The 8485-nt window shown below is 43.6% G+C and overlaps 1 long non-coding RNA gene across 1 annotated transcript; it reads left to right on the top strand.

The window, feature by feature from the left end:
* Positions 1 to 368: 368 nt before the first annotated feature.
* On the top strand, positions 369 to 3347 carry LOC140411629 (uncharacterized). The gene is made up of 2 exons (XR_011940948.1): positions 369 to 690; positions 3216 to 3347. It is a non-coding gene; the product is annotated as an uncharacterized lncRNA (long non-coding RNA).
* The last annotated feature ends 5138 nt before the right edge of the window (positions 3348 to 8485 follow it).

Genomic DNA, 8485 nt, shown 5'->3' with positions numbered 1-8485 from the left:
GGGTGCTCTTCCAGAGGGTTGGTGCAGACTGGATGGGCTGAATGGCCTCTTTCTCCACTGTAGTGATTGTGTTTTTTTTTTACAATTTCAAGTACCCAATTCATTTTTTCCAATTAAGGGCCAATTTGGCGTGGCCAATCCACCTACCCTGCACATCTTTGGGTTGTGGGGGTGAAACCCACGCAGACACAGGGAGAATGTACAAACTCCACACGGACAGTGACCCAAAGCTGGGATCGCACCTGGGACCTCGGCGCCGTGAGGCACCAACGATTCTATGGTTAACTACCAGAGCTACTTTGTAAATCCAAAATACTCTTTTAAGTTATGAATATTGTTTCTCCAAAGGTGCAGATGCCTCAGTGGTTATCCAGTCTCCTGCTCCAGAATCTATCAGACAGGGTCAGAGTGCACGGTTACAGTGCATCCTGTATAACGCCTCTGTGACATACGCTGATGTTCATTGGTACCGACAACAACCAGCTTACATCGAGTGGATTTTAACAGATGAGATACTGAACAACACACGATGGGGTCCTGGCTTCTCTGAACGTTTCCAGCCTTCTCGAAACATGTCCAGTAACAGCTTCATTCTGACAATCAGCAACATTCAGCCCAGTGACGCTGCCATCTACTATTGTGAAGTGAGGGGAGATATCGATTGGAATGGAACCCAGCTCACTGTAATAAGTAAGGACAAGTTACATTATCCAACTTCACAGACTCGAGCATATAATCTAGTGCAGGACACACTGATTGATGGATTTCTAGGTGCCAATGATATTGAGGGTTATGGGGATAATGAGGGAAAATGGTGTTGAGGTCAACACTCAGCCATAGCCCAGTTGAATAACGCAGAGGGCTAGAGGGGCTGAACGGCCTACTCCTGCTGCTCTGCTCTGACAAAGGGAATTGCCCACAATGCCCATACAGAGTGAGTTAGAGTGAACAATGCCTAGTGTCCACGGTGACTCATCAACTGAATAGGCCAGAATTTGCTCGGGGTGGGAGGAGCATCTCACAGAGTGACCCCCCCATGAGATAATTCAATGATATATGAGGTCACTGTGTCCCACATTTCCGGTTACTGGGAACAAATGTCCCTTCCTGTTTTCCTCCACCTCCACCAGTCAGGATGTCAGGATTCATCCTGAAACCAAGAAACTTTTTCTTAAATTGAGGATTCAGCATCCAAATTTCCTTTTTCCTACATCCATGACTCAAATTTGACCATTTGTGATGTGATCATAAAATGTGGTAATGTGGTCCCCGTCCCCCGCGTCCCCCACCCCCCGCCCCCCCCGGCCCCACCGCCCAATGCGGGGGGAGTGATTATCCTGAGATGCGGAGTGGATATATGCAAAACCAATGTCGCAAAGTGGTGTGAGAACAGGTGTTAATTTTTTGAGATTCCTTAAGGAGCATTGTGTTATTGTATAAAGAAGGATGTGTGAGAGTGTCCCGAATAGAGCACCAGGCTCGGCAATCTGGTGTCAGGCAGTTTCTGAAGGTCTTTGATTTTCACATTTGAGTGAAACGTGGTTTGAGAGATCATGTGGGATACATTTAGTCAGGTTACAGCAGTTGTAATATTAACTGGATTTTGATAGTTAAACATATATTAGGGAGTATTGCCTGGAAGAATTTTATTTATGAGTCTGATCAATTAGGGAGTCTTTTGGGGGAACATATTGTGAAATCAATTTTAACTGTGTAATTGTAATTGTGTGTGGTTAAATTTTCTTTTCTTCTCAATAAATCTTTGAGGTTTAAATTTAAAAACTCCAAAATCGCCACTGGACTGTCCCTTTCTGGGAACACTGCCACTTACCATCAATGCAGTTCCTGGAACATTGTCTCAGGCACAGTGCTGCAGTACCTCTTACAGCCACTGTAGCGCTGTGCATGGAGGGACTGGGACTTCTTTCCAAATGCGGACCCGAGTTAATTTGAGCAGGAAATGGCAGCAATGCTGTCGAGTCGTCCCCGCCGACTCTCCGAATGATGAGCAAGGAACTCTCACCATCCATAAAATCCAGGCCATAATGACCTTTACTGACATCACCAGTTGTCCCAAAGTGCTTTACAGCCAATTGAACCCTTTGTAAAGCTTGGGCCCTATTTAAATGTAGGAAATGTATCGGCCAATTTGTGCACAGCAAGATCCCTAAATAACAATGTGATAATGGCCCGATAATATCTTCTTTGTCGTGTTGAAGAATGAATATCACAAGTCGGAATAGTTTGTCTCAATTTGCTTCAGCAAAATGATTGAGAATTCGGAACAATTCTATCAGAGGATGATCAGACGAGGCTTTAAACCAAGCCCAGGTCCGCTCTCTCTGGGAGATGCAGGAGGCCACATGACAGTAGCTTAAGAAGAGCAGGAGAGTTCACCCCAGTCAGTAACTCGAGGGAATAAACTAAACAAAACCCATCCCATTAGCTCCCTTTCAGCCTGGCACGCTGCCCATCACAGCCAACATTGGCAATGACCTGAATCAACACAATTACTCTGAACTTTAGTCCCAATCCCACTCACACATTTAAGGCATTTTTTTGAATGGGTTAATTCTCTTTGGAGGGTGTTCCATTAATCTAAAACTCTCTACATTCTTCCTTGTTAATTTTGCAATCACAATCTTTTAGACAAACTCCATCTTGCTAACTGATGTGTCATTGACATTTCCTCTTCCAATATAGAGAACTTTACCTTCATCTCAGTCCCCATTGCTCTGCCTTTCCTCAACTCAACTCCTCCATGTTTAAAAACAAACTTCATCTTGTTTATACGGATCGCCTGGTCACATTAGTGGTGTCGGTCACACAATACACACCACCTATCCAAAAGTCACTCCCCTACAGTGTAATGTTGGTGTGGACGGAGGAGGATACAGAACGGAACCCACTGGGGATCTGTTGGTGGTTTTCTTTTCATCTGTGGAACTTTGCTGCACTGTTACCAAGTCAGCCAGAATGGCCAGCAAGTGGTCAGTGTGCGATATAAGATTGGCCTGCCGCATTATCAATAAATCAAATTGATCTGTGTTTAAACTGACATTGTTATTCCAGGTTTCCAGCAGATAGAAATATCTGCTCAGTCTGAATTCCACCTGCTTTCATTTCTCTACTTTACCATTTCAAATGTCACCAACTGACGAGAATCAAATCCATTCCCCGTCCTTTAACCGTAAACATGTGATTTCCTTTCACAGACCCGGCTGACGCTGAGAAGATGAAGCTTGTCTGGATCATTGTGGGAACTCTTACGGGATTTGCTGGAATTAGTTTGCTCATCGGATTCATACTGCTTCGGAAATAACAATCCCGTAATTTTGACAGAATAATTCCATTTCTCTTGGTTATTGTGTATAGTTTGTTTTGTTTGTTTATGGGATGTGGGCATTGTTGGCAAGAGCAGCATTTATTACCAATCCCTAATTTCCCTTGCGAGCAATTAACAGTCAACCCCATTGTTGAGGATCTGATGTTACAATCCTGGCCAGACTAAAACAGTGGATGAGATACGCAACAGGAAACCCAATGTTTTATTTTAATTTGGTAAAACTGTGATGAAATGACACCTCACTCCAGGAGTGATTTGGGGAAAAATAGGGATATGGTGTATGAAACAAACTTGATTACTTACAGAGTATTAAATTATATTTTACATCACACCAGGAAATATCTGACAATCGCCACGTAAACAATGCTAATCAATACAGTGAATACAGTAACCCTTAACTGCTATCTTTGTTCCCACTCAAACAATTAAAAATCCCATCTCAGCTCTCATTCCACTGTTAAATACAGTTAGCCCTCAAGAATACCTGCTTCACAGAGATGTTCTTTGAAGAAGAGCGATCATTTGAAGACAAGATCTGAAACCTGTCAGAACCGTGCAGAAAGTCTGGCTGTATTTCTTCAGAAGATACTTCAGCTTGTTTTAGCTCACCTTCTGATTACACTCTTCTGAACTGCTTGGAAAGAAAGTGCTCATCTAGTCACAGACATAAATCTTTGAACTGAACTGAGATGCTTGCTGCCTGCTCACATCTCCATCTGAAACTCAACTAAACTCTGCTGCTCCGCAAAATGCCTGATATCTTGGCTCCTCCCAGAAATGACATTATTTTACCAAGCTAAAATATAATTACCTCCACAGGGAATCTCCTTAATCCAAACAAAAATCCATTAGCCCAAGGTTTTTATGATGCTTTAATTGCACCCATGGCTCCAAAACCAGGATTTATAAAAACATGACTGCAGCAGTCACACACACTAACCCTTATTGCACCAAATACCCACAGTACAACATGTCTGAAATTCCTACATTCACCACACTGCAGTCACATGTCGGCCAGACCAGGTAAGGACGGCAGACTTCCTTCCCTAAAGGACATCAGAGAATCAGATGGATTTTACAACAGTCACAGATGGTTTCAAGGTCGCCATTGAGGAGAATAGCTTTATATTCCAGAGTCTGTATTAATTAAAAACTTGAATTTAAATCTCACCGGAAGCCATGGTGGAATTTGAAACCTTATCACCAGACAATGAACCTGGGCCTCATCAATGACTCATCGCTGTGTCAGTGCGTCCCCCACCCCATTATAAAAGGAAAGAAATTGGTGAGGACAGAAATGTTGTCAGCTGATAAATGTGATGAATATTGTGGCTGATGTTGGTGCGAGTTTAGAATTCATTACCCAGCAGCCCCGGGAGCAGCTGATGGTCAGAACACGGCTGCAGATTATGAGAAAGTTGGACTCACTCGGCTGAGTTCAGTTGGTTTTTGAGGATGTTACTTTCTCTCATGTGAAGGATCCTGTGTTTCTAACTCCACATTTAATTGGCTGCTACGTGGGTGTTTATTTCCAATCATTTCACTTCATAAAACCAGTCTTCACAACTTTGCTGAGAAGCACTCTGATAGAACCTGGACTCCATCCACATGTTGCTCCCACCCAGATTGCCGCAACGCCTGGCTCAGTTTGGAGATTACAATAACAAGACTTTTTGGTTTTACGAAACATAACCTGTGAAGGTTTTGACAAACGGGTTCATGAAAAACAAAGGCCCCGAACCCCATGTCTCACAATGTGTTGAATTTCTTCACCTGTATGAGGTGGTTTGCAAAGGTCTCCAATCTAATCCGTCACATCCACAGTTCTGACACATTTGAAATGACTGACGTTTCCTGTTGTGGTGTGGGTCACAGACTGGGAAAGTGAAATCTGCTCCCAGACTGCTCCTCCCTCTCTCTGCTGACTGGGTTTTATCTGCAGATGTGAGCACCCTTCTTTCTCAGCTGCGTTTTGACATGTTCCCAGTGACAGGACTGTGTTTTATCAAGTTCAGGATTGTCCTTGATCTTGTGTTTTTTAACATAAACTTTGATTGATTTGCTCTGACTGTGATGTTCCCTGTGAGTCTCTCAAAATGGTTAGAAGTCGTAGTGCTGACAAAGAACATCAAGCTGTGTATTACAAACAAAGCTAGTTATTTACACTACTTCAAAATGATTCGCACACCTTTCTAAGTGATAGATAAGGAAATAACAGTATTTAATATTTGCTACAGAAATCTAGAATATCTAACTACGTTGTCTTATCTCTCACACAATGAACACCCGATCTCAACCTTTCACTAACACCTTCTCCCAGAATCCCAGGAGCCACATTATATTTATATGACTACACTGTGGTGCCACCTAGGGTTGAGATACATGAACATCATCTTGTTAACCCTTTACACTCCCTATACTATGCATATCATTACACTGATTATTTTTCGAAGAATGATTTAAGCAAAATGTGAAAATTACTGAGGTGATAGCTGACGCTGAAACAGTCATGGCAGTGAATTCTTCAACTGACAATATCAATATTTTAGACAATAGCTTCCAATTTATTGCAGTATTCTGGGATGTCAGCTGGGAGATTCCAACGCCATGTACATGGTAAGAAATTCTAATTTCAGGATAATAAAAGATTTCAAACAATATTTCATTCTACCCGTGTGACTAGATTCTGCTCACTAAAACCTCTCTATTTTCTGTTAGACAAGCCAGCCACGGACTCTGTCCATATACTGTGATCTCAATGGTATGTTTCTGTAAGACATATCATGGATTCGGGAAAAGCAGCTGATTTCTGTCACTTTCTGGATAAACGGTGAAACATTCACTCAAAATAGACCAAAAACAGCAACGCTGCATAGAATGTTTTTAGAACATGGAACATAGAACATAGAACGATACAGCGCAGTACAGGCCCTTCAGCCCATGATGTTGCACCAAAACAAAAGCCATCTAACCTACACTATGCCATTATCATCCTTATGCTTGTCCAATAAACTTTTAAATGCCCTTAATGTTGGCGATTTCACTACTGTTGCCGGTAGGGCATTCCACGGCCTCACCACTCTTTGCGTAAAGAACCTACCTCTGACCTCTGTCCTATATCTATTACCTCTCAGTTTAAAGCTATGTCCCCTCGTGCTAGCCATTCCCATCCGCGGGAGAAGGCTCTCACTGTCCACCCTATCTAACCCCCTGATCATTTGGTATGCCTCTATTAAGTCTCCTCGAAACCTTCTTCTCTCCAACGAAAACAACCTCAAGTCCATCAGCCTTTCCTCATAAGATTTTCCCTCCATACCAGGCAACATCCTGGTAAATCTCCTCTGCACCCGCTCCAAAGACTCCACGACCTTCCTATGATGCGGTGACCAGAACTGTACGCAATACTCCAAATGCGGCCGTACCAGAGTTTTGTACAGCTGCAACATGACCTCCTGACTCCGGAACTCAATCCCTCTGCCAATAAAGGCCAACACTCCATAGGCCTTCTTCACAACCCTATCAACCTGGGTGGCGACTTTCAGGGATCTATGCACATGGACACCTGGATCCCTCTGCTCATCCACACTTCCAAGAACTGAATCACCTCACACTTCTCTACATTAAACTCCATTTGCCACATCTCAGCCCAGCTCTGCAGCTTATCTATATCCCTCTGTAACCTGCTACATCCTTCCACACTATCGACAACACCACCGACTTTAGTATCGTCTGCAAATTTACTCACCCACCCTTCTGCGCCTTCCTCTAGGTCATTGATAAAAATGACAAACAGCAACGGCCCCAGAACAGATCCTTGTGGTACTCCACTTGTAACTGAACTCCATTCTGAACATTTCCCATCAACCACCACCCTCTGTCTTCTTTCAGCTAGCCAATTTCTGATCCACATCTCTAAATCACCCTCAATCCCCAGCCTCCGTATTTTCTGCAATAGTCTACCGTGGGGAACCTTATCAAACGCTTTACTGAAATCCAGATACAGCACATCAACTGCTCTACCCTCGTCTACCTGTTCAGTCACCTTCACAAAGAACTCGATAAGGTTTGTGAGGCATGACCTACCCTTTACAAAGCCATGCTGACTATCCCTGATCATATCATTCCTATCTAGATGATTATAAATCTTGTCTCTTATAATCCCCTCCAAGACTTTACCCACTACAGACATGAGGCTCACCGGTCTATAGTTGCCGGGGTTGTCTCTGCTCCCCTTTTTGAACAACGGGACCACATTTGCTGTCCTCCAGTCCTCTGGCACTATTCCTGTAGCCAATGATGATATAAAAATCAAAGCCAAAGGTCCAGCAATCTCTTCCCTGGCCTCCCAGAGAATCCTAGGATAAATCCCATCAGGCCCCGGGGACTTATCTATTTTCAGCCTGTCCAGAATTGCCAACACCTCTTCCCTACGTACCTCAATGCCATCTATTCTAATAGCCTGGGTCTCAGCATTCTCCTCCACAACATTATCTTTTTCCTGAGTGAATACTGACGAAAAATATTCATTTGGTATCTCGCCTATCTCTTCAGACTCCACACACAACTTCCCATCCCTGTCCTTGACTGGTCCTACTCTTACCCTAGTCATTCGCCTATTCCTGACATACCTATAGAAAGCTTTTGGGGTTTCCTTGATCCTACCTGTCAAATACTTCTCATGTCCCCTCCTTGCTCATCTTAGCTCTCTCTTTATATCATGCCTCGCTACCTTGTAACTATCCATCGCCCCAACCGAAACTTCACACCTCATCTTCACATAGGCCTCCTTCTTCCTCTTAACAAGAGATTCCGCTTCTTTGGTAAACCACGGTTCCCTCGCACTAAGCCTTCCTCCCTGCCTGACCGGTACGTACTTATCAAGAACACGCACTAGCTGATCCTTGAACAAGCTCCACTTATCCAGTGTGCCCAACACTTGCATTCTACTTCTCCAACCTATCCCCCCCAAGTCACGTCTAATGGCATCATAATTGCCCTTCCCCCAGCTATAACTCTTGCCCTGCGGTGTATACTTATCCCTTTCCATCACTAGCGTAAACGTCACCGAATTGTGGTCACTGTCCCCAAAGTGCTCTCCTACCTCCAAATGCAACACCTGGCCAGGTTCATTACCCAAAA

Source organism: Scyliorhinus torazame, chromosome 1 (genome assembly GCF_047496885.1).
Source record: "Scyliorhinus torazame isolate Kashiwa2021f chromosome 1, sScyTor2.1, whole genome shotgun sequence".
Lineage (NCBI taxonomy): Eukaryota > Metazoa > Chordata > Chondrichthyes > Carcharhiniformes > Scyliorhinidae > Scyliorhinus > Scyliorhinus torazame.
Note: the sequence above shows the minus strand (reverse complement) of the source record. Positions and strands in the feature narration are given on the sequence as shown.